This window comes from Ranitomeya variabilis, chromosome 2 (genome assembly GCF_051348905.1).
Source record: "Ranitomeya variabilis isolate aRanVar5 chromosome 2, aRanVar5.hap1, whole genome shotgun sequence".
Classification (NCBI taxonomy): domain Eukaryota; kingdom Metazoa; phylum Chordata; class Amphibia; order Anura; family Dendrobatidae; genus Ranitomeya; species Ranitomeya variabilis.
In genome coordinates, this window is record NC_135233.1 from 335,205,544 (window position 1) to 335,232,798 (window position 27,255).

The window sequence follows — 27,255 nt, forward strand, 5'->3', positions numbered from 1 at the left end:
CAGTTGTGTTGAGCAGAAGTCTGGTGGATACACAGCTGATAGTCCTACTGAATAGACTGTTAGAATTTGTATTATGGCAAGAAAAAAGCAGCTAAGTAAAGAAAAACGAGTGGCCATCATTACATTAAGAAATGAAGGTCAGTGAGTCTGAGAAATTGGGAAAACTTTGAAAGTGTCCCCAAGTGCAGTTGCAAAAACCATCAAGCGCTACAAAGAAACTGGCTCACATGAGGACCGCCCCAGGAAAGGAAGACCAAGAGTCACCTCTGCTTCTGAGGATTAGTTTATCCGAGTCATCGACCTCAGAAATCACAGGTTAACAGCAGCTCAGATTAGAGACCAGGGTCAATGCTACACAGAGTTCTAGCAGCAGACACATCTCTACAACAACTGTTAAGAGGAGACTTTGTGCAGCAGGCCTTCATGGTAAAATAGCTGCTAGGAAACCAACAAGCAGAAGAGACTTGTTTGGGCTAAAGAACACAAGGAATGGACAATTGACCAGTGGAAATCTGTGCTTTGGTCTGATGAGTCCAAATTTGAGATCTTTGGTTCCAACCACCGTGTTTTCGTGCGACGCAGAAAAGGTGAACGGATGGACTCTACATGACTGGTTCCCACCGTGAAGCATGGAGGAGGAGGTGTGATGGTGTGGGGGCGCTTTGCTGTGACACTGTTGGGGATTTATTCAAATTGAAGGCATACTGAACCAGCATGGTTACCACAGCATCTTGCAGCGGCATGTCTATTCCATCCGGTTTGCGATTAGTTGGACCATCATTTATTTTTCAACAGGACAATGACCCCAAACACACCTCCAGGCTGTGTAAGGGCTATTTGACCAAGAAGGAGAGTGATGGGGTGCTACGCCAGATGACCTGGCCTCCACAGTCACCAGACCTGAACCCTATCGAGATGGTTTGGGGTGAGCTGGACCGCAGAGTGAAGGCAAAAGGGCCAACAAGTGCTAAGCATTTCTGAGAACTCCTTCAAGATTGTTGGAAGACCATTCCCGGTGACTACCTCTTGAAGCTCAAAGAGAATACCAAGAGTGTGCAAAGCAGTCATCAAAGCAAAAGGTGGCTACTTTGAAGAACCTAGAATATAAGACATAATTTCAGTTGTTTCACACTTTTTTGATAAGTATATAATTCCACATGTGTTAATTCATAGTTTTGATGCCTTCAGTGTGAATTTACAATTTTCATAGTCATGAAAATACAGAAAAATCTTTAAATGAGAAAGTGTATCCATACTTTTGGTCTGTACTGTATGTTGCCAGGTCCCCTGTCATAATACATTGTAGTTAGCTTGTTATCCTGATTCTTTTCCCGTATTCCTGGATAGTGTGTACATTACCCTGAAGTTGCACTGGCGGACCCTAAAACTAAAGCCGCTCTGGGGGTACCTGAATCCTGAAGCTGCAACTGTTTGAACAGGCTCCGAATTCCGACTAATCTGTGACTCCAAATCCATTCCGTGTCAGCGTACTTGCCCCTTTGGGGTCAGCAGCTGCAGTACTGAAGACTGCCTAGGAGTAGTACCTGGTGGCTACCTGAAGCTCAAATCTGACTCCACCATCAGGGGCTCCAGTGAAAACCAGGTAGCCACTAAGGTACGCCCCTCCTAGGTAAGCCCGGCACAGTGGGTCCACGAACCACGGGTGTGACATAAGATTACTTAAAATTGTTTTGATTATATCTGTAACTAATTTCTATTGCTTTATTTACCATACCTAATACTGGATCACACAGAATATATTTGGGACTTTTTTCTTTAAACTATCATGCTGCTTATGAGAATACCTGTATCATTTGCATTGGCAACTTTGTGTTCTATTAGTACATGAAAAGTAAACATTCCATCATAAGGTCTTTGTTGCAAAAGAGGAAGGAAATGTAATATAGATGCAAGTAAAAGCCACTCAGAAAAAAAAGTGAGATTCAAACTAATGGGATTATGAGCTTAGAAAGTAAATATATACGGTAAATTGTGGCTTTAGTATTCCGGTAAAACATCAATATAGAGCATGGTCTGTCAGAAGCATGGAAGACATTTCAAATGCACACACTGCATCTTACGAGGTGTTAAGAGTGTCTAGTGAAGAAGGGCTGAATAAAAATATTTGATGCCGAATGATTTGACAACAACTGAAAACATGGTGAGTTAGCTAGATCGTATCCTTGATGTCAGGTGTAGTGTTCACTGAGGCACTCCTACAACCTGAGGTTTTCTTGTCTTACTTTAGTATCTAATCTTCAGTGCCATGTACCATATGGAGATAACATTAGGTTATTATAGCCCATAAAACTGATTACAGATAGCAGACAACCAGATCACTGCTTACTATGGCAAACTGCTCTATAGGTTGTCTGCACTAGGTTCATGTTACAGGGACCCTGTGCATGGTAGCTTGGCAGCTCTTGATAGGGCTTCCATATATAGGTGTGTACTTGTCTAACAAATCTTAGAAAGTGCCCTGGTTTTCACCTTTCAACACTTTGCAGGGATCTGGAGTTAGATAAGGGCCCCTGGGTTGGGTCCAAGGAGTGACTGCTGGCCAATGGAGCGGGCTGGCAGAGAATGGCCAAGATTGGGAGAGAAACATGTGTGAACCAGAGTAAGGGAACTTTTAGCTAGGGGTTTAAATAGTTAGTCCAGCCAAAGGCTCACAGAAGGGTGTTAATTAGAAGACCAAGTTCTTGAATTAAGGATATAGAAATTATAAAAAGGTGGCTCAAAACTGCAACGCTCCCCCCCCCTCCTCAACTGGAATAATGGAGGAGTACCGTAGTTATTATCTCTCTATAACAAATCGCAAACTTACAATATATGTATGTAAATTTGTCCTGGTAAAGGGATTAGTCTTCCCCTTAAACACATTGACATTTCAAAAAGAGATAATTTACTACGGACCTCACACATTATTCAGGATAGGGAGAAGAGCAGAGTTTTATGATCACTATATCCTTTATACAATCTACGGACCAAAGTGTATCTGGCAAAAAAAGGGTCGCCAGCGGCAGGAGCCCTAACAAATATCCTAAGTGATCAGAAGTGTTGTGCCTATAATATAAGAAATCAGCATAACAGAAGGGAAATATATATATACACTGTGTGATAAGATGCGAGTAATCTATTAAGTGGCATGGACCTCTTAAGTACATGTAGATTGTGAGTTTTAATAACTTGGGACCATAGTTTCCAAACAAGCCAGTCATAGGGAAAGTTTTTCTTATGCAACTGACACAGTGTATTATGTCATGCCCCTTTTATCACCAGCAGGAAGTTATATGCTGAAGAAAATGTACTGTTGCCTGACAGTTTATGTAATAGGTTAAATGCAACATATGCTGGAAAAAAAGAATACAATGAAAATCTAAAAAAGTGCCATAAATATATGACAGGTGCCATGGACCCCATACACGAGAAGAAAGGCAGTTTCTTATCAGCTTATTGGCTGTTTCTGTAATGACTTACTTGTTGGTGCTGGATCTAAATGACTGTATGTCCATATCGCTAATTACAACACCAGATTTGTAACCAGTAATGCACTAATTCAGCCCATGCTAATGATCCCTTAGATTTAGGCTCCTTCTTTATTATACTAAAGTATCCCTTCAATAAGAGAATTTACCAAAGAAGAAGTGAATGTTGAAAGCCATGAACATGAGCAGTTACATTTTCATTTGTTCTTAACGCAACCTCTGGCTGCTATATATAAATTATCAGGAAGGATGCAGGATTCAAGGGAAGCCCTTCTGTTATCAAGAATGATGTATGGGTCAAGGGACCCCAATTCCCTCTCATGAATGAACCTTTATTATATATTAGCCGCAAGAACAGAATAATACCAACATCAAAGATTGATGTATGCAAAATCATGTTTAGAAGGAATCAGTCACCAGGTTTTTGGCACCTAATCTGAGACCAGCACGATTTAAGGACAGAGACCCGGATTCTAAAGATTTTACTTACTGAGCTGCTTGCGGTTTTGATAAAATGACTAATAATCTCATCAGCTGTTCCTGCTCTCACTCTTACTAGCGGCATCAGGCGTTGGCTGATGGGAGCAGTAGTCTCATCAGCTGACAACAGTGACCGGAGGTAAACTTTATACCTCCGATCACAGCTGTGCGCTCGCGCTATCTTTTGACAGAGTGGGAACTGCGGCTGTCTGATTGGCGCTGATGATTTTACCGCCGATCAGAGGCAGTGTTTCCCGCGCTGCCATGCACACATGACAGCGTGGCAAACACTGGATGTTCGGCCACCCTATTCAAGTGAATGGGGTCCATGTACTGTTCTGGTACCCGAACATCCAGGTGTCCGCCCATCTCTAGTTAGTATCTGTTTTTACCATCAGTGCTTCATCTGTGTTTTCTCATGATAAAAATAAATAGTTTAACTTCTTCTATCCAGTACATTTTTAGAAACTGACAGCACACAGATGGCAATGTGTACTCTCTGTGATTATTGCAAGGAGCCATAGACCCGTATGGCTAATTTTGACCCATGACTCAAATTAAGAACGAACAAGTCTTTTTTTTTTTTTGCGAATAGCTCAGATGGACATGTGAACAGCCACACAGACTATAATAGGTACCTGTTCTATCAGCAAATACAACACATACATGATACACAGACATCTGAATAAGGCCTTAGTTTTAGGCTGTGATCCTTTAGTTTTATTCTTAGCACTGTTCAGGTTGCTTCTGTTAATACACAGGGAGTGGTGAGCAAAGTGCTGCACATTTCCTGGATTCTTTGTGCAATGATTAAGCTAAATGCACCCTGAATGTATACCTTAGTATAAAAAAAAAAAGTGACGGTATTTGCCCACTTCTATTTTATGACTTAGGCTACTTTCACACTGGCGTTTTCTGCAATACGTCGCAATGCGTCGTTTTGCCGAAAAAACGCATCCTGCAAAAGTGCTTGCAGGATGCGGTTTTTTTTGCATTGACTTACATTAGCGACGCATTTGTGACGCATTGCCACACGTCGCAACCGTCGTGCGACGGTTGCGCCGTGTTGTGGCGGACCGTCGGGACCAAAAAACGCTACATGTAACGTTTTTTGCTCCCGACGGTCCGCTTTTTCCGACCGCGCATGCGCGGCCGGAACTCCGCCCCCACCTCCCCGCACTTCCCCGCACCTCACAATGGGGCAGCGGATGCGCTGGAAAAATGCATCCGCTGCCCCCGTTGTGCGGTGGAGACAACGCTAGCGTCGGGGACCTCGGCCCGACGCACCGCGACGGGCCGAGCCCGACGCTAGTGTGAAAGTAGCCTTAGACACCAAGGCTGAAATTCAATCCATGTCAAACTTGTGCAATTGGGTGGACACAAGGAAAAATAAACGGTGACAAGGAAATAATTGTTGAAGAGTTTACACGGGTGACAGGATTCCCATGAACTGTGTTAGTGTTAATAATGACTGTTCTCCGTATTTGGCATCTTCGCAGAAAGAAAAGTGCAACAATGAGGAAAGCAGCTGTAACTGATGACAATTACCATAATACTCAATACTGCACAGGCAAACAATAAGGAGAAACAAGGTACTCAATACCCTAAACAATGAAGTGCTTGGTTTATTTTTCTTTGTAGGGACTAGTAAGCGTGGTTTAAAATATAATCTCAACTATAGGCTCCTTAGTTGCGATTGGTCTCTGATGCTATAAAGAAATAAAAACTACCAAAGAAAAATGCATGGGACTTCAAAATAATTAAATGGTAAAAATAAAAACATGAATACCAACAATTATAGGGAACCTGTCACCTGAATTTGGCGGGACCGGTTTTGGGTCATACGGCCGGGGTTTTCGGGTGTTTGATTCACCCTTTCCTTCCCCGCTGGCTGCATGCTGGCCGCAATATTGGATTGAAGTTCATTCTCTGTCCTCCGGAGTACACGCCTGCGCAAGGCAATGCCGGAGGACAGAGAATGAACTTCAATCCAATATTGCGGCCAGCATGCAGCCAGCGGGGAAGGAAAGGGTGAATCAAACACCCGAAAACCCCGCCCATATGACCCAAAACCGGTCCCGCCAAATTCAGGTGACAGGTTCCCTTTAAGAGTCTACAAGGAAGAATAAAATGAAAAGGCATCGTGAATAGGTCAAGAATCAAAAGGATAAGCCCCACATATTAAGTCTACAAATAACTTTATGCACATTAAATAGTAACTAAGGTTTTAGATTATATTTTATAAATAAACATGGAAATAAGCAATTCTGTAATATCTTACTAGAGAAATCTACATTTTCTCCTCCTGGTTTGAGCTTTAACTCACAATTCATGGATAAAATTCATTTACCTAGCGAGAAAGAGGACAGTTGGTGCTCATAAAGTTCTATGGAGAACTGCAACTGTAGTTTTAGGACAATTTGCAGCAGAATGTTATGTCGGCCTTTGTATAGCATTTTAAAAGCATCAACTGTCAGAAGATGACATTCAGTGCTTCTAAAATTCAAGTCATTGAAACAAATCCACCCAGCTGTTGAGGTCCTCTTCCGATAAAAATAACACACTCCACGGGAGGTTAGAAGGGCCATATAGGTCATATACATGGTAAAAGTACAATTTAATTGTGTTTTGTTCTAATTAGAGCCGGATGAGCTGATAAAAGACTTGACAGACAACAAGGGAAAACCCCTCTACCACAAACTAGCAAAAGCAGTGAGAGCTCTCTGACTGTAAATCTCCCAAAAGGGTGCTGACAAGTCTCAGCATCAAATCCATTTTAGTTGTGCATATTTACTTCATTGTAGAAGGGAAGTGTCTCAAAATGTACTCTCTCTCTCTCTCTCTCTCTCTATATATATATACACATATATATATACATACATACACACACTGTGTATATATATATATATACACTCACCGGCCACTTTATTAGGTACACCTGTCCAACTTCTTGTTAACACTTAATTTCTAATCAGCCAATCACATGGCGGCAACTCAGTGCATTTAGGCATGTAGACATGGTCAAGACAATCTCCTGCAGTTCAAACCGAGCATCAGTATGGGGAAGAAAGGTGATTTGAGTGCCTTTGAACGTGGCATGGTTGTTGGTGCCAGAAGGGCTGGTCTGAGTATTTCAGAAACTGCTGATCTACTGGGATTTTCACGCACAACCATCTCTAGGGTTTACAGAGAATGGTCCGAAAAAGAAAAAAAATCCAGTGAGCGGCAGTTCTGTGGGCGGAAATGCCTTGTTGATGCCAGAGGTCAGAGGAGAATGGGCAGACTGGTTCGAGCTGATAGAAAGGCAACAGTGACTCAAATCGCCACCCGTTACAACCAAGGTAGGCCTAAGAGCATATCTGAATGCACAGTGCGTCGAACTTTGAGGCAGATGGGCTACAGCAGCAGAAGACCACACCGGGTACCACTCCTTTCAGCTAAGAACAGGAAACTGAGGCTACAATTTGTACAAGCTCATCGAAATTGGACAGTAGAAGATTGGAAAAACGTTGCTTGGTCTGATGAGTCTCGATTTCTGCTGCGACATTCGGATGGTAGGGTCAGAATTTGGCGTAAACAACAAGAAAGCATGGATCCATCCTGCCTTGTATGGAGCATCTTTGGGATGTGCAGCCGACAAATCTGCGGCAACTGTGTGATGCCATCATGTCAATATGGACCAAAATCTCTGAGGAATGCTTCCAGCACCTTGTTGAATCTATGCCACGAAGAATTGAGGCAGTTCTATGTTAGTATATGGACAATGATGATTCCAGAATTCGCGGCAGACTGTGCCCGTCGCTGATTGGTCGAGGCAACCTTTATGACATCATCGTCGCCATGGCAACCATTATGACATCTACGTCGATACTGTGTCCGTCGCTGATTGGTCGAGGCCCAGGCGGCCTCGACCAATCAGAGACGCGAGATTTCCAGGACAGACAGAAAAACCCTTAGACAATTATTCTAACGCATCGGGTATTCTAGAATATGCATGTCCCCGTAGTATATGGACAATGATGATTCCAGAATTCGCGGCAGACTGTGCCCGTCGCTGATTGGTTGAGGCAACCTTATTGACATCATCGTCGCCATGGCAACCATGATGACATCTACGTCGATACTGTGCCCGTCGCTGATTGGTCGAGGCAACCTTTATGACATCATCGTCACCAGACTGTGCCCGTTGCTGATTGGTCGAGGCAACCTTTATGACATCATCGTCGCCATGCTGTGCCCGTCGCTGATTGGTCGAGGCGAATTCGCGGCAGACTGTGCCCGTCGCTGATTGGTCGAGGCAACCTTTATGACATCATCGTCGCCAGACTGTGCCCGTTGCTGATTGGTCGAGGCAACCTTTATGGCATCATCGTCGCCATGCTGTGCCCGTCGCTGATTGGTCGAGGCCTGGCGGCCTCGACCAATCAGAGACGTGGGATTTCCAGGACAGACAGACAGACAGAAAAACCCTTAGACAATTATCTATATACTAGATTGTGGCCCGATTCTAACGCATCGGGTATTCTAGAATATGCATGTCCCCGTAGTATACGGACAATGATGATTCCAGAATTCGCGGCAGACTGTGCCTGTCGCTGATTGGTCGAGGCAACCTTTATGACATCATCGTCGCCATGGCAACCATTATGACATCTACGTCGATACTGTGGCCATTGCTGATTGGTCGAGGCGAATTCGCGGCAGACTATGCCCGTCGCTGATTGGTCGAGGCAACCTTTATGACATCATCGTCGCCATGCTGTGCCCGTTGCTGATTGGTCGAGGCCTGGCGGCCTCGACCAATCAGAGACGCGGGATTTCCAGGACAGACAGACAGACAGACAGAAAAACCCTTAGACAATTATATATATAGATATAATTGTCTAAGGGTTTTTCCGTCTGTCTGTCCTGGAAATCCCGCGTCTCTGATTGGTCGAGGCCGCCAGGCCTCGACCAATCAGCGAAGGGCACAGTATCGACGTAGATGTCATAATGGTTGCCATGGCGACGATGATGTCATAAAGGTTGCCTCGACCAATCAGCGACGGGCACAGTCTGCCGCAAATTCTGGAATCATCATTGTCCATATACTACGGGGACATGCATATTCTAGAATACCCGATGCGTTAGAATCGGGCCACAGTCTAGTATATATATATATATATACACTCACCGGCCACTTTATTAGGTACACCATGCTAGTAACGGGTTGGACCCCCTTTTGCCTTCAGAACTGCCTCAATTCTTCGTGGCATAGATTCAACAAGGTGCTGGAAGCATTCCTCGGAGATTTTGGTCCATATTGACATGATGGCATCACACAGTTGCCGCAGATTTGTCGGCTGCACATCCCAAAGATGCTCCATACAAGGCAGGATGGATCCATGCTTTCATGTTGTTTACGCCAAATTCTGACCCTACCATCCAAATGTCGCAGCAGAAATCGAGACTCATCAGACCAAGCAACGTTTTTCCAATCTTCTACTGTCCAATTTCGATGAGCTTGTACAAATTGTAGCCTCAGTTTCCTGTTCTTAGCTGAAAGGAGTGGTACCCGGTGTGGTCTTCTGCTGCTGTAGCCCATCTGCCTCAAAGTTCGACGCACTGTGCGTTCAGAGATGCTCTTAGGCCTACCTTGGTTGTAACGGGTGGCGATTTGAGTCACTGTTGCCTTTCTATCAGCTCGAACCAGTCTGCCCATTCTCCTCTGACCTCTGGCATCAACAAGGCATTTCCGCCCACAGAACTGCCGCTCACTGGATTTTTTTTCTTTTTCGGACCATTCTCTGTAAACCCTAGAGATGGTTGTGCGTGAAAATCCCAGTAGATCAGCAGTTTCTGAAATACTCAGACCAGCCCTTCTGGCACCAACAACCATGCCACGTTCAAAGGCACTCAAATCACCTTTCTTCCCCATACTGATGCTCGGTTTGAACTGCAGGAGATTGTCTTGACCATGTCTACATGCCTAAATGCACTGAGTTGCCGCCATGTGATTGGCTGATTAGAAATTAAGTGTTAACAAGAAGTTGGACAGGTGTACCTAATAAAGTGGCCGGTGAGTGTATATATATATATATATATATATATATATATATATATATATATATGTGTGTATCTCTCTCTCAGGCAAGGAATGTTAAATAGGATTGTGGCCTGATTCTAATGCATCGGGTATTCTAGAATATGCATGTCCCCGTAGTATATGGACAATGATGATTCCAGAATTCGCGGCAGACTGTGCCCGTCGCTGATTGGTCGAGGCAACCTTTATGACATCATCGTCGCCATGGCAACCATTATGACATCTACGTCGATACTGTGCCCATTGCTGATTGGTCGAGGCCTGGCGGCCTCGACCAATCAGAGACGCGGGATTTCCATTATGACATCATCGTCGCCATGCTGTGCCCATCGCTGATTGGTTGAGGCCTTGCGGCCTCGACCAATCAGAGACGCGGGATTTCCAGGACAGACAGACAGAAAAACCCTTAGACAATTATATATATATATATATATATATATATATATATATATATATATATATATATATATATATATATATATATATATATATATATATATATACACAGTACAGACCAAAAGTTTGGACACACCTTCTCAGTTAAAGATTTTTCTGTATTTTCATGACTATGAAAATTTGTACATTCACACTGAAGGCATCAAAACTATGAATTAACACATGTCGAATTATATACTTAACAAAAAAGTGTGAAACAGCTGAAATTATCTCTTATATTCTAGGTTCTTCCAATTAGCCACCTTTTGCTTTGATGACTGCTTTGCACACTCTTGGCATTCTCTTGATGAGCTTCAAGAGGTAGTCACCGGGAATGGCCTTCCAACAATCTTGAAGGAGGCCCTTTTGCCTTCACTCTGCGGTCCAGCTCACCCCAAACCATCTCGATTGGGTTCAGGTCTGGTGACTGTGGAGGCGAGGTCATCTGGCGTAGCACTTCATCACTCTCCTTCTTGGTCAAATAGCCCTTACACAGCCTGGAGGTGTGTTTGGGGTCACTGTCCTGTTGAAAAATAAATGATGGTCCAACTAAACGCAAACTGAATGGAATAGCATGCTGCTGCAAGATGCTGTGGTAGCCATGCTGGTTCAGTATGCCTTCAATTTTGAATAAGTCCCCAACATTGTCACCAGCAAAACACCCACACACCATCACACCTCCTCCTCCATGCTTCACGGTGGGAACCAGGCATGTAGAATCCATCCATTCACCTTTTCTGCGTCGCACAAAGACAGGGTGGTTGGAACCAAAGATCTCAAATTAAGACTCATCAGACCAAAGCACAGATTTCCACTGGTCTAATGTCCATTCCTTGTGTTCTTTAGCCCAAACAAGTCTCTTCTGCTTGTTGCCTGTCCTTAGCAGTTGTTTCCTAGCAGCTATTTTACCAAGAAGGCCTGCTGCACAAAGTCTCCTCTTAATAGTTGTTGTAGAGATGTGTCTGCTGCTAGAACTCTGTCTAGTGAGCTGCTGTAATGATGGCCACTCGTTTTTCTTTACTTAGCTGCTTTTTTCTTGCCATAATATAAATTCTAACAGTCTATTCAGTAGGACTATCAGCTGTGTATCCACCAGACTTCTGCACAACACAACTGATGGTCCCAACCCCATTTATAAGGCAAGAAATCCCACTTATTAAACCTGACAGGGCACACCTGTGAAGTGAAAATCATTCCTGGTGACTACCTCTTGAAGCTCATCAAGAAAATGCCAAGAGTGTGCAAAGCAGTCATCAAAGCAAAAGGTGGCTAGTTTGAAGAACCTAGAATATAAGACATAATTTAAGTTGTTTCACACTTTTTTGTTAAGTATATAATTCCACATGTGTTAATTCGTAGTTTTGATGCCTTCAGTTTGAATGTACAATTTTCATAGTCATGAAAATATAGAAAAACCTTTAAATGAGAATGTGTGTCCAGACTTTTGGTCTGTACTGTGTATATATATATATATATATATATATATATATATATATATATATATATATATATATATATATATATATATGTGTATATATATATATATATATATATATATATATATATATATATATATATATATATATATATATATATATATATATATATATAAACAAACTCCAGGTAAATCAAACATATGTGAAATCAAACTGTCCACTGATTGACAATCAATTTCACATGCTGTTGTGCAGATGGAAATTATTGGCAATTATCAAGACACCCTCAATAAAGGAGTGGTTCTGCAGGTGGGGACCACAGGCCACATCTCAGTACCAATGATTCTGGCTGATGTTTTGGTCACTTTTGAATGTTGGCTGTGCTTTCACACTCGTGGTAGCATGAGACGGACTCTACAACCCACACAAGTGGCTCAGGTAATGTGGCTCATCCAGGATGGCACATCAATGCGAGCTGTGGCAAGAAGGTTTGCTGTGTCTGTCAGTGTAGTCTCCAGAGGCTGGAGGCGCTACCAGGAGACAGGCCAGGACACCAGGAGACGTGAAGGGGGCCATAGGAGGGCAAAAACCCAGCAGCAGGACCGCTACCTCCGCCTTTGTGCAAGGAGCAACAGGAGGAGCACTTCCAGAGCCCTGCAAAATGACCTCCAGCAGGCTACAAATGTGCATGTGTCTGCACAAATGGTTAGAAACTGACTCCATGAGGATGGTCAGTGCCCGACGTCCACAGATGGGGGTTGTGCTCACAGCCCAACACCGTGCAGGATGCTTGGCATTTGCCACAGAACACCAGGATTGGTAAATTCGCCACTGGCGCCCTGTGCTCTTCACAGATGAAAGCAGGTTCACACAGCACATGTGACAGACATGACAGAGTCTGGAGATGCCATGGAGAGCGATCTGCCTGCAACATCCTTCAGCATGACCGGTTTGGCTGTGGGTCAGTAATGGTGTGAGGTGTCGTTTCTTTGGAGGGTTGCACAGCCCTCCATGTGCTCGCCAGAGGTAGCCTGACTGCCTTTAGGTACCGAGATGAGATCCTCAGACCCCTTCTGTGACCATATGCTGATGCGGTTGGCCCTGGGTTCCTCCTAATGCAGAACACTGCCAGACTGTTGTGAATTCCGTTCTCGAACTCCCTCCTGTGGTCATGAATGGTACTTCATCGAGTTCTGTCCGTGGACTCCCTCTGGTGGCTGTGAGTGGAACTGCTGGTTCTGAGGTTGCTTCCTCAGCTGCCCTCGTTTGCGGCTAGGTTGGCTTCTCTATTTAACTCCACTCAGATTGTTACTCCATGCCAGCTGTCAATGTATCTGTACTGGTTCAGATCTCTCTCGGATCTTTCTGATGACCTGTCTACTCCAGCAGAAGCTAAGTCCCTGCTAGTTCATTTGTTGTTCATTGTGTACTGAATATTTTTCTTAGTACTTGCTAAGTTCTGTCCAGCTTGCTAACATGATATTGCCTTGCTAGCTGGAAGCTCTGGGGCGCAGAGTGGCACCTCCACACCGTGAGTCGGTGCGGGGGTCTTTTTGCACACTCTGCGTGGCTTTTTGTAGTTTTTTGTGCTGACCGCATAGATCCCTTTCCTATCCTCAGTCTATTTAGTAAGTCTGGCCTCCTTTGCTGAAACCTGTTTCATCCCTGTGTTTGTGACTTTCCTCTTAACTCACAGTTAATATATGTGGGGGGCTGCCTTTACCTTTGGGGGAATTTCTCTGAGGCAAGGTAAGGCTTAATTTCCTATCTTTAGGGGTAGTTAGGTCTTAGGCTGTGAAGAGGCGTCTAGGGAGAGTTAGGTACGCTCCACAGCTAGTTCTAGTGTGTGTGTTATAGGATTAGGATTGCGGTCAGCAGAGTTCCCACTTCCCAGAGCTTGTCCTGTTTTCTAGTTTAACCATCAGGTCATTCCAGGTGCACCTAACCACCAGGTCCATAACAGTACAGCTGGCCTACAAAGTGTTAATGCATCTCAATAGAGGGATAAGAGAAGTTCTGAGACCATTTTTTTTTTCTCTGCAGTGTGTTTTGTCTTTCTTTTCCCCTTAACCTCTGGGTGGTTCAGGACTCAGGTGTAGAAATGGACATTCAAGGTTTGTCCTCTTGTGTTGATCAACTCACTGCAAGGGTACAAAACATTCAAGATTATGTAGTTCAGAATCCTATGTTAGAGCCTAGAATTACAATTCCTGATTTGTTTTCTGGAGATAGATCTAAATTTCTGAATTTCAAAAATAATTGTAGACTGTTTCTTGCTTTGAAACCCCGCTCCTCTGGTGACCCCATTCAGCAAGTAAAAATCATTATTTCTTTGTTACGTGGCGACCCTCAAGACTGGGCATTCTCCCTTGCACCAGGAGATCCTGCATTGCTTAATGTAGATGCGTTTTTTCTGGCGCTTGGATTGCTTTATGACGAACCTAACTCTGTGGATCAGGCAGAGAAAATCTTGCTGGCTCTGTGTCAGGGTCAGGATGAAGCGGAGGTATATTGCCAGAAGTTTAGAAAGTGGTCTGTACTTACTCAATGGAATGAGTGTGCCCTTGCAGCAATTTTCAGAAAAGGTCTTTCTGAAGCCCTTAAGGATGTTATGGTGGGGTTTCCCACGCCTGCTGGTCTGAATGAATCAATGTCCTTGGCCATTCAGATCGATCGGCGCTTGCGTGAACGCAAGGTTGTGCGCCATTTGGCGGTATCCTCTGAGCAGAGGCCTGAGCCTATGCAACGTGATAGGACTTTGACCAGAGCTGAACGGCAAGAACACAGACGTCAGAATGGGCTGTGTTTTTACTGTGGTGACTCCACTCATGCTATCTCTGATTGTCCTAAGCGGTTCGCTAGGTCTGTCACCATTGGTACTGTACAGCCTAAATTTCTTTTGTCCGTTACTCTGATTTGCTCTTTGTCGTCCTACTCTGTTATGGCATTTGTGGACTCAGGCGCTGCCCTGAATTTGATGGACTTGGAGTTTGCCAGGCGCTGTGGTTTTTTCTTGGAGCCCTTGCAGTATCCTATTCCATTAAGGGGAATTGATGCTACGCCTTTGGCCAAGAATAAACCTCAGTACTGGACTCAGTTGACCATGTGCATGGCTCCTGCACATCAGGAAGATATTCGCTTTTTGGTGTTGCATAATTTGCATGATGTGGTCGTGTTGGGTTTGCCATGGCTACAGGTCCATAATCCAGTATTGGATTGGAAATCAATGTCTGTGTCCAGTTGGGGTTGTCAAGGGGTACATGGTGACGTTCCGTTGTTGTCAATTTCTCCTTCTACTCCTTCTGAAGTCCCTGAGTTTTTGTCGGATTACCGAGATGCATTTGATGAGCCCAAGTCCAGTGCCCTACCTCCTCATAGGGATTGTGATTGTGCTATTAATTTGATTCCTGGTAGTAAATTTCCTAAGGGACGGCTTTTCAATTTATCTGTGCCTGAACACGCCGCTATGCGGAGTTATATAAAGGAGTCCTAGGAGAAAGGGCATATTCGCCCATCGTCGTCACCGTTGGGAGCAGGGTTCTTTTTTGTGGCCAAGAAGGATGGTTCTCTGAGACCTTGTATAGATTACCACCTTCTCAATAAAATCACGGTCAAATTTCAGTACCCTTTGCCTCTACTGTCTGATTTGTTTGCTCGGATTAAGGGGGCTAGTTGGTTTACCAAGATAGATCTTCGAGGGGCGTATAATCTTGTGCGTATTAAACAGGGCCATGAATGGAAAACAACATTTAATACGCCCGAGGGCCATTTTGAGTACCTGGTGATGCCATTCGGGCTTTCTAATGCTCCATCTGTGTTTCAGTCCTTTATGCATGACATCTTCCGAAAGTATTTGGATAGATTCATTATTGTATATTTGGATGATATTTTGGTCTTTTCGGATGATTGGGAGTCTCATGTGAAGCAGGTCAGAATGGTGTTCCGGGTCCTTCGTGCTAATTCTTTGTTTGTGAAGGGGTCTAAATGTCTCTTCGGAGTTCAGAAGGTTTCCTTTTTGGGCTTCATTTTTTCCCCTTCTACTATCGAGATGGATCCTGTTAAAGTTCAGGCCATTTATGATTGGACTCGGCCTACATCTGTTAAGAGCCTTCAGAAAATCCTGGGCTTTGCTAATTTTTACCGTCGCTTCATCGCTAATCTTTCTAGTGTTGTTAAACCGTTGACTGATTTGACCAAGAAAGGTGCTGATGTGGTGAATTGGTCCTCTGCGGCCGTTGAGGCTTTTCGGGAGTTGAAACGTCGTTTCTCTTCGGCTCCTGTGTTGTGTCAGCCAGATGTTTCGCTCCCTTTTCAGGTCGAGGTTGATGCTTCTGAGATTGGAGCAGGGGCTGTTTTGTCTCAAAGATGTTCTGATGGCTCTGTGATGAAGCCATGTGCTTTCTTTTCTAGAAAGTTTTCGCCTACTGAGCGTAATTATGATGTTGGCAATCGGGAGTTGTTGGCTATGAAGTGGGCGTTCGAGGAGTGGCGACATTGGCTTGAGGGAGCCAAGCATCGCGTAGTGGTCTTAACGGATCACAAGAATCTGACTTATCTCGAGTCTGCTAAGCGGTTGAATCCTAGACAGGCTCGATGGTCACTGTTTTTCTCCCGTTTCAATTTTGTGGTTTCATACCTTCCGGGTTCTAAGAATGTGAAGGCTGATGCCCTTTCAAGGAGTTTTGTGCCTGATTCCCCGGGAATTCCTGAGCCGGCTGGTATTCTCAAAGAGGGGGTAATTCTGTCTGCCATCTCACCTGATTTGCGGCGGGCGCTGCAGGAGTTTCAGGCTGATAGACCTGACCGTTGTCCAGCAGAGAAACTGTTTGTCCCTGATAGATGGACTAGTAGAGTTATCTCTGAGGTTCATTGTTCGGTGTTGGCTGGTCATCCTGGAATTTTTGGTACCAGAGATTTGGTGGCTAGGTCCTTTTGGTGGCCTTCCTTGTCACGGGATGTGCGTTCTTTTGTGCAGTCCTGTGGGACTTGTGCTCGGGCCAAGCCCTGCTGTTCTCGTGCCAGTGGGTTACTTTTGCCCTTGCCAGTCCCGAAAAGGCCTTGGACGCATATTTCCATGGATTTTATTTCGGATCTCCCTGTCTCTCAAAGGATGTCGGTCATCTGGGTGGTTTGTGATCGCTTCTCTAAGATGGTCCATTTGGTACCCTTGCCTAAATTACCTTCCTCCTCTGATTTGGTTCCACTATTTTTCCAGCATGTGGTTCGTTTGCATGGCATTCCGGAGAACATCGTGTCGGACAGAGGTTCCCAGTTTGTTTCAAGGTTTTGGCGGTCCTTTTGTGCTAAGATGGGCATTGATTTGTCTTTCTCTTCGGCTTTCCATCCTCAGACAAATGGCCAAACCGAACGAACTAATCAGACTTTGGAGACCTATCTGAGATGCTTTGTTTCTGCTGATCAGGATGATTGGGTGACCTTCTTGCCATTGGCTGAGTTCGCCCTTAATAATCGGGCCAGTTCGGCTACGCCTTTTTTTTGTAATTCTGGTTTTCATCCTCGTTTTTCTTCAGGGCAGGTTGAGCCTTCGGACTGTCCTGGTGTGGATTCTGTGGTGGACAGGTTGCAGCAAATCTGGACTCATGTAGTGGACAATTTGACATTGTCCCAGGAGAAGGCTCAACGTTTCGCCAACCGCCGTCGCTGTGTTGGTCCCCGACTTCGTGTTGGGGATTTGGTTTGGTTGTCGTCTCGTCATGTCCCTATGAAGGTCTCTTCTCCTAAGTTTAACCCCTTAACGACCTTTGACGCATACGCTGCGTCATGAAAGTCGGTGCCAAAACGACCTATGACGCAGCGTATGCGTCATGGAATGATCGCGCTCCTGCAGATCGGGTGAAAGGGTTAACTCCATTTTCACCCGATCTGCAGAGACAGGGGGAGTGGTACTTCAGCCCAGGGGGGGTGGCTTCACCCCCCCCCGTGGCTACGATCGCTCTGATTGGCTGTTGAAAGTGAAACTGCCAATCAGAGCGATTTGTAATATTTCACCTAAAAAACAGGTGAAATATTACAATCCAGCCATGGCCGATGCTGCAATATCATCGGCCATGGCTGGAAAACCTGAAGTGACCACCCCCCACCCCACCGATCGCCCCCCCAGTGCTCCGGTGCGTGGTCCGGTCCCCTCCGTCCTGTGCTCCGCTGCCCCGTGCTCCTGCCCGCTCCCCCGTCCTGCTGTCCGCTCCCCCCGTCCTCCGATCACCCCCCCTGTGCTCAGATCCACCCCCCCACCACCCCTTCATACTTACCGATCCTCCCGGTGTCCGGCCGTCTCCTCGCTGGGCGCCGCCATCTTCCAAAATGGCGGGCGCATGCTCAGTACGCCCGCCGGCCGGCAGATTCCTTACAGGTACATTTTGATCGCTGTGGTAGGTTCTACCACAGCGATCAAAATAAAAAAAATAATAAATAACCCCCCCCTTTATCACCCCCATAGATAGGGACAATAATAAAATAAAGAAAATATATATATTTTTTTTTTCCACTAGGGTTAGGGTTAGAACTAGGGTTAGGGTTAGAACTAGGGTTAGGGTTACGGGTAGGGTTAGGGTTATGGCATGTGCGGATTTGGCAGCGGATCCGCAGCGGATCGGCCGCGGATCCGCAGCGGATCGGCCGCGGATCCGCAGCGGATCGGCCGCGGATCCGCAGCGGATCGGCCGCGGATCCGCAGCGGATCGGCCGCGGATCCGCAGCGGATCGGCCGCGGATCCGCAGCGGATCGGCCGCGGATCCGCAGCGGATTGGCCGCTGCGAATTCGTAGCAGTTTTCCATCAGGTTTACAGTACCGTGTACACCTATGGAAAACCAAATCCGCTGTGCCCATAATGCGGAAAATTCCGTGCAGAAACGCTGCGTTGTATTTTCCACAGCATGTCAATTCTTTGTGCGGATTCCGCAGCATTTTACACCTGTTCCTCAATAGGAATCCGCAGGTGAAATCCGCACAAAAAAACACTGGAAATCTGCTGTAAATCCGCAGGTAAAACGCAGTGCCTTTTACTTGCAGATTTTTCAAAAGTCGTGCGGAAAAATCTCACACGAATCCGCTACGTGGGCACATACCCTTAGGGTTAGGGTTGGAATTAGGGTTACGGGTGTGTTGGGGTTAGGGTTGTGGTTAGGGGTGTGTTGGGGTTAGGGTTGGGATTAGGGTTATGGCTACAGTTGGGATTAGGGTTAGGGGTGTGTTGGGGTTAGGGTTGGGATTAGGGTTAGGGGTGTGTTGGGGTTAGTGTTGGAGTTAGAATTGAGGGGTTTCCACTGTTTAGGCACATCAGGGGTCTCCAAACGCAACATGGCGCCACCATTGATTCCAGCCAATCTTGCATTCAAAAAGTCAAATGGTGCTCCCTCCCTTCCAAGCCCCGACGTGTGCCCAAACAGTGGTTTACCCCCACATTTGGGGTACCAGCGTACTCAGGACAAACTGGGCAACAACTGTTGGGGTCCAATTTCTCCTGTTACCCTTGCAAAAATAAAAAATTACTTGCTAAGACATAATTTTTGAGGAAAGAAGAATGATTTTTTATTTTCACGGCTCTGCGTTGTAAACTTCTGTGAAGCACTTGGGGGTTGAACGTGCTCATCACACATCTAGATAAGTTCCTTGGGGGGTCTAGTTTCCAAAATGGGGTCACTTGTGGGGTGTTTCTACTGTTTAGGCACATCAGGGGCTCTGCAAATGCAACGTGACGCCCGCAGACCATTCCATCAAAGTCTGCATTTCAAATGTCACTACTTCCCTTCCGAGCCCTGACGTGCGCCCAAACAGTGGTTTACCCCCACATATGGGGTATCACTGTACTCACAACAAACTGGGCAACAAACATTGGGGCCCAATTTCTCCTGTTACCCTTGTGAAAATAAAAAATTGCTTGCTAAAACATCTTTTTTGAGGAAAGAAAAATGATTTTTTATTTTCACGGCTCTGCGTTGTAAACTTCTGTGAAGCACTTGGGGGTTGAATGTGCTCATCACACATCTAGATAAGTTCCTTGGGGGGTCTAGTTTCCAAAATGGGGTCACTTGTGGGGTGTTTCTACTGTTTAGGCACATCAGGGGCTCTGCAAATGCAACGTGACGCCAGCAGACCATTCCATCAAAGTCTGCATTCCAAAACGTCACTACTTCCCTTCCGAACCCCGACGTGTGCCAAAACAGTGGTTTACCCCCACATATGGGGTATCAGCGTACTCAGGAGAAACTGGACAACAACTTTTGGGGTCCAATTTCTCCTGTTACCCTTGCAAAAATAAAAAATTCTGGGCTAAAAAAATATTTTTGAGGAAAGGAAACACATTTATTATTTTCACGGCTCTGCGTTATAAACTTCTGTGAAGCACTTGGGGGTTCAAAGTGCTCACCACACATCTAGATAAGTTCCTTGGAGGGTCTAGTTTCCAAAATGGAGTCACTTGTGGGGAGTTCCTACTGTTTAGGCACATCAGGGGCTCTGCAAATGCAACGTGACGCCCGCAGAGCATTCCATCAAAGTCTGCATTCCAAAACGTCACTACTTCCCTTCCGAGCCCCGGCATGTGCCCAAACAGTGGTTTACCCCCACATATGGGGTATCAGCGTACTCAGGAGAAACTGGACAACAACTTTTGGGGTCCAATTTCTCCTGTTACCCTTGCAAAAATAAAAAATTCTGGGCTAAAAAAATATTTTTGAGGAAAGGAAACACATTTATTATTTTCACGGCTCTGCGTTATAAACTTCTGCGAAGCACTTGGGGGTTCAAAGTGCTCACCACACATCTAGATTAGTTCCTTGGGAGGTCTAGTTTCCAAAATGGGGTCACTTGTTAGGGAGCTCCAATGTTTAGGCACACAGGGGCTCTCCAAACGTGACATGGTGTCCGCTAATGATTGGAGCTAATTTTCCATTCAAAAAGCCAAATGGCGTGCCTTCCCTTCCGAGCCCTGCCGTGTGCCCAAACAGTGGTTTACCCCCACATATGGGGTATCATCGTACTCAGGACAAACTGGACAACAACATTTGGGGTCCAATTTCTCCTATTACCCTTGGAAAATTAAAAAATCCTGGGCTAAAAATCATTTTTGAGGAAAGAAAAATTATTTTTTATTTTCACGGCTCTGCGTTATAAACTTCTGTGAAGCATCTGGGGGTTATAAGTGCTCACTATGCATCTAGATAAGTTCCTTGGGGGGGTCTAGTTTCCAAAATGGGGTCACGTGTAGGGGAGCTCCAATGTTTAGGCACACAGGGGCTCTCCAAACGCGACATGGTGTTCGCTAACGATTGGAGCTAATTTTCCATTCAAAAAGTCAAATGGCACGCCTCCCCTTCCGAGCCTTGCCGTGCACCCAAACAGTGGTTTACCCCCACATATGAGGTATCAACATACTCAGCAGAAATTGCCCAACAAATTTTAGGATCCATTTTATCCTGTTGCCCATGTGAAAATGAAAAAATTGAGGCTAAAAGAAATTTTGTGTGAAAAAAAAGTACTTTTTCATTTTTACGGATCAATTTGTGAAGCACCTGAGAGTTTAAAGTGCTCACTATGCTTCTAGATAAGTTCCTTGGGGGGGTCTACTTTCCAAAATGGGGTCACTTGTGGGAGCGCTCCAATGTTTAGGCACACGGGGGCTCTCCAAACGTGACATGGTCTCTGCTAGCGATGGAGATCATTTTTCATTCAAAAAGTCAAATGGCGCTCCTTCCCTTCCGAGCCTTACCATGTGCCCAAACAGTGGTTTACCCCCACATGTGAGGTATCGGCGTACTCAGGAGAAATTGTCCAACAAATTTTAGGATCCATTTTATCCTGTTGCCCATGTGAAAATGAAAAAATTGAGGCTAAAATAATTTTTTTGTGAAAAAAAAGTACTGTTTCATTTTTACGGATCAATTTGTGAAGCACCTGGGGGTTTAAAGTGCTCACTATGCTTCTAGATAAGTTCCTTGGGGGGTCTAGTTTCCAAAATGGGGTCACTTGTGGGGGAGCTCCAATGTTTAGGCACACGGGGGCTCTCCAAACGCGACATGGTGTCCGCTAAAGATTGGAGCCAATTTTTCATTCAAAAAGTCAAATGGCGCTCCTTTCCTTCCAAGCCCTGCCGTATGCCCAAACAGTGGTTTACCCCCACATATGAGGTATCAGCGTACTCAGGACAAATTGGACAACATCGTTCGTGGTCCAGTTTTTCCTTTTACCCTTGGGAAAATAAAAAAATTGTTGCTAAAATATCATTTTTGTGACTAAAAAGTTAAATGTTCATTTTTTCCTTCCATGTTGCTTCTGCTGCTGTGAAACACCTGAAGGGTTAATAAACTTCTTGAATGTGGTTTTGAGCACCTTGAGGGGTGCAGTTTTTAGAATGGTGTCACTTTGGGGTATTTTCAGCCATATAGAACCCTCAAACTGACTTCAAATGTGAGGTGGTCCCTAAAAAAAATGGTTTTGTAAATTTTGTTGTAAAAATGAGAAATCACTGGTCAAATTTTAACCCTTATAACTTCCTAGCAAAAAAAAAAATTTGTTTCCAAAATTGTGCTGATGTAAAGTAGACATGTGAGAAATGTTATTTATTAACTGTTTTGTGTCACATACCTCTCTGGTTTAACAGAATAAAAATTAAAAATGTGAAAATTGCGAAATTTTCAAAATTTTCGCCAAATTTCCGTTTTTTTCACAAATAAACTCAGAAATTATCGACCTAAATTTACCACTATCATGAAGCCCAATATGTCACGAAAAAACAATCTCAGAATCGCTAGGATCCGTTGAAGCGTTCCTGAGTTATTACCTCATAAAGGGACACTGGTCAGAATTGCAAAAAACGGCAAGGTCATTAAGGCCAAAATAGGCTGGGTCATGAAGGGGTTAAGCCTCGTTTCATTGGTCCTTATAAGATTTCTGAAATTCTCAATCCTGTGTCGTTTCGTTTGGCCCTTCCAGCTTCTTTTGCCATCCATAATGTGTTCCATAGGTCGTTGTTGCGGAGGTATGTGGCGCCTATGGTTCCCTCCGATGACCCTCCTGCTCCGGTGTTGGTCGAGGAGGAGTTGGAGTATGTGGTGGAGAAGATTTTAGATTCTCGTATTTCGAGACGGAAACTTCAGTACCTGGTCAAATGGAAGGGCTATGGTTAGGAGGATAATTCCTGGGTTTTTGCCTCTGATGTCCATGCGGCTGAGTTGGTCCGTGCCTTTCATTTGGCTCGTCCTGATCGGCCGGGGGGCTCTGGTGAGGGTTCGGTGACCCCTCCTCAAGGGGGGGGTACTGTTGTGAATTCCGTTCTCGAACTCCCTCCTGTGGTCATGAATGGAGTTGGAGTATGTGGTGGAGAAGATTTTAGATTCTCGTATTTCGAGACGGAAACTTCAGTACCTGGTCAAATGGAAGGGCTATGGTCAGGAGGATAATTCCTGGGTTTTTGCCTCTGATGTCCATGCGGCCGAGTTGGTCCGTGCCTTTCATTTGGCTCGTCCTGATCGGCCGGGGGGCTCTGGTGAGGGTTCGGTGACCCCTCCTCAAGGGGGGGGGTACTGTTGTGAATTCCGTTCTCGAACTCCCTCCTGTGGTCATGAATGGTACTTCGGCGAGTTCTGTCCGTAGACTCCCTCTGGTGGCTGTGAGTGGAACTGCTGGTTCTGAGGTTGCTTCCTCAGCTGCCCTCGTTTGCGGCTAGGTTGGCTTCTCTATTTAACTCCACTCAGATTGTTACTCCATGCCAGCTGTCAATGTATCTGTACTGGTTCAGATCTCTCTCGGATCTTTCTGATGACCTGTCTACTCCAGCAGAAGCTAAGTCCCTGCTAGTTCATTTGTTGTTCATTGTGTACTGAATATTTTTCTTAGTACTTGCTAAGTTCTGTCCAGCTTGCTAACATGATATTGCCTTGCTAGCTGGAAGCTCTGGGGCGCAGAGTGGCACCTCCACACCGTGAGTCGGTGCGGGGGTCTTTTTGCACACTCTGCGTGGCTTTTTGTAGTTTTTTGTGCTGACCGCATAGATCCCTTTCCTATCCTCAGTCTATTTAGTAAGTCTGGCCTCCTTTGCTGAAACCTGTTTCATCCCTGTGTTTGTGACTTTCCTCTTAACTCACAGTTAATATATGTGGGGGGCTGCCTTTACCTTTGGGGGAATTTCTCTGAGGCAAGGTAAGGCTTAATTTCCTATCTTTAGGGGTAGTTAGGTCTTAGGCTGTGAAGAGGCGTCTAGGGAGAGTTAGGTACGCTCCACAGCTATTTCTAGTGTGTGTGTTATAGGATTAGGATTGCGGTCAGCAGAGTTCCCACTTCCCAGAGCTTGTCCTGTTTTCTAGTTTAACCATCAGGTCATTCCAGGTGCACCTAACCACCAGGTCCATAACACCAGACCTCATGTGGCTGGAGTGTGTCAGCAGTTCCTGCAAGATGGAGCCATTGAAGTTATGGACTGGCCCGCCCGTTCCCCAGACCTGAATCCGATTTAGCACATCTGGGACATCATGTCTCGCTCCATCCACCAACGTCACGTTGCACCACAGACTGTCCAGGAGTTGGCGGATGCTTTAGTCCAGGTCTTGGAGGAGATCCCTCAGGAGACCATCCACTGCTTCATCAGGAGCATGCCCAGGCGTTGTACAGTAGGGAGGTCATACAGGCATGTAGAGGCCACACACGATACTGAGCATCTTTTCCTCGTCATGAGGCATTTCCACTGAAGTTGGATCAGCCTGTAATTTGATTTTCCACTTTGATTTTGAGTATCATTCCAAATCCAGACCTCAATGGGATATTCATTTTGATTTACATTGATAATTGTTATGTTTTATTGTTCTGAACACATTCCACTATACAATGAATAAAAATTTGCAACTGGAATATTTCATTCAGAGATATCTAGGATGTGGTATTTTAGGGTTCCCTTTTATTTTTTTTTAAATATATATAATCCGCCCATATGTATTCTGCATGAATATTGCCCCCACTGATATAATTCCCCTCATGCATAGTGCCACAGTGTGGTTTCTGTGGGGGGAGAAGGAGGGGAGACAATGGGGATGTCTGGTCAATTGCTGAAAAACATGTTCAGCTGGGAATGAACCTTAGCAAGTGGGTGGGGAATAATACAATGGACTGATATTTGAACCTGGACACTTCCTCGTGGCTGCTGCCCACATGCTCTCTCTTACTCAATTTTGGCACAATGATGAGCATATTGCTGAGTATCCACTTACCACCTGAACCCGTGTAACCCCTTATTTACTGGATCCTGCATACTCCCCTAGATATTTATATCTGCACTGTTATTAACCCCTTGATTTATATCTAGGGACATTTAGACTGTTAAACCGAGTGGAGTGGGCTACTTATTGGATGTATGTGATTAGGTAACATGGGTGGTATGTTAGGTAATAGTAGTTTTGAATGTGTGTTATTGTTATGCTATTACTATAGTAGTGTTGTAGTATCAATTATATATTTATTTATAGTCAACAGCTTGGGTATAAATATATATGTTTGTAGTAGACTGTAGTAGACTTGTGTGTAATAAATATTTTTTATTGATGCATGGTTTTGTCTCAGTTAGTATATAGTATAAGGAACAGATAACGTTAAGATATCACTAAGTTGTATATTAATTGTTACTAGTCAAAGCTGACATTTAAAATTAATCAGACTTCAATAGAGGTGGAGAAAGTCCCTCTATATTTCCCCTTATTACATTCATGTAGGAGTTTTAAGGGATTTTGTAGACCAAAACATGATTATCTGCAGATACCTAGACTGTAGCTCCCTATTACCAGACATAAATGTGTATGATCATTTTGTATTGAGAAGTAAATGTAAAGCTTAAAAAGTACATGTTTGTTGTTGTTTAGAGAAGGTATGTTTTTCAAGGTGGGGAATTACTGCGTTCTTCTGAAACCTTATGAAAGTCAACCAAAAAGTGACTCTGAGCCTCCTTTAACCCATTATCTACCAATGTCCTTTTTTTGGGACGCCTAATCTTTAGCTTCTAGCAACTAAGATTTTATAATTTTTATAATTAGGTCCAATTTTTTCTGTTGTGTTTGTAAAATGAATGTTTTCAAAATAGGAAATCATGTCATTGTCAGTTTTAATTGAATATTGGGACGCCCTTTTCTGAAAAATCCGTACTTGAAAACATTTTGCAAATTATGTTTCTGATTCATTATGACCCAAATCATTAAAAATCTGTCATAAAAAAAATAAATGAAAATTGCTAATTTGGCAAGTAATGGGTTAAAAACAGACTGGCTTATAAACTAATTAGAGAGGACAACTGGACACCATTACCATTCTAGGTTAATTGCAGGAATTTGCTATGTCATCCAGCCTTCTTACCCCATTGATAAGGGAAACAATTAACCTGAATACCAACAATAAAGGTACCTTCACACGAAACGATATCGCTAGCGATCCGTGACGTTGCAGCGTCCTGGCTAGCGATATCGTTTCGTTTGACACGCAGCAGCGATCAGGATCCTGCTGTGATGTCGCTGGTCGCTGAATAAAGTCCAGAACTTTATTTGGTCGTCCGATCGCCGTGTATCGTTGTGTTTGAAAGCAAAAGCAACGATACAAGCGATGTTTTACACTGGTAACCAGGGTAAACATCGGGTTACCAAGCGCAGGGCCGCGCTTAGTAACCCGATGTTTACCCTGGTTACCAGCGTAAAAGTAAAAAAAACAAACAGTACATGCTCACCTGCTCGTCCTCCAGCGTCTGCTTCCTGACACTTACTGAGCTCCGGCCCTAAAGTGAAAGTGAAAGCACAGCGGTGACGTCACCGCTCTGCTGTTAGGGCCGGAGCTCAGTCAGTGTCAGGAAGCAGACGCCGGGGGACGCGCAGGTGAGCATGTACTGTTTGTTTTTTTTACTTTTACGCTGGTAACCAGGGTAAACATCGGGTTACTAAGCTCGGCCCTGCGCTTAGCAACCCGATGTTTACCCTGGTTACCCGGGGACCTCGGCATCGTTGGTCGCTGGAGAGCAGTCTGTGTGACAGCTCTCCAGCGATCAAACAGCGACGCTGCAGCGATCGGCATCGTTGTCGCTATCGCTGCAGCGTCGCTTCGTGTGAAGGTACCTTAAGACCAGACTCTCTTCCATAAATAAGACCAGACTCTCTTCCAAGGTTATATAATGTTGATGCCATTGATAAAGGAGGGAGGCCTGTTCATTAAATCTTGAAACATCTTTTAACTTTTCTATGTTCATGGGAAAACTTAAGGCTATGTGCACACGTTCCTGATTTTTCGTGTTTTATCGGCGGTTTTCCGCTGCAAAAACGCTTACATTAAGCATCCAATCAATTTAATTC

General features: G+C 44.7%; 1 protein-coding gene and 1 long non-coding RNA gene across 6 annotated transcripts in view; one reads left to right on the top strand and one right to left on the bottom strand.

The window, feature by feature from the left end:
• The window catches only part of DOCK11 (dedicator of cytokinesis 11), a 395,594-nt gene that overhangs the window by 48,495 nt on the left and 319,844 nt on the right, over nt 1-27,255 (bottom strand). The window lies entirely within an intron of this gene.
• Nucleotides 1-27,255, top strand: part of LOC143805747 (uncharacterized) — a 37,080-nt gene that overhangs the window by 7,962 nt on the left and 1,863 nt on the right. The window contains exon 2 of the long non-coding RNA XR_013221315.1: nt 5,468-5,560. This is a non-coding gene — a long non-coding RNA (uncharacterized LOC143805747). The remainder of the gene's footprint in view (nt 1-5,467; nt 5,561-27,255) is intronic.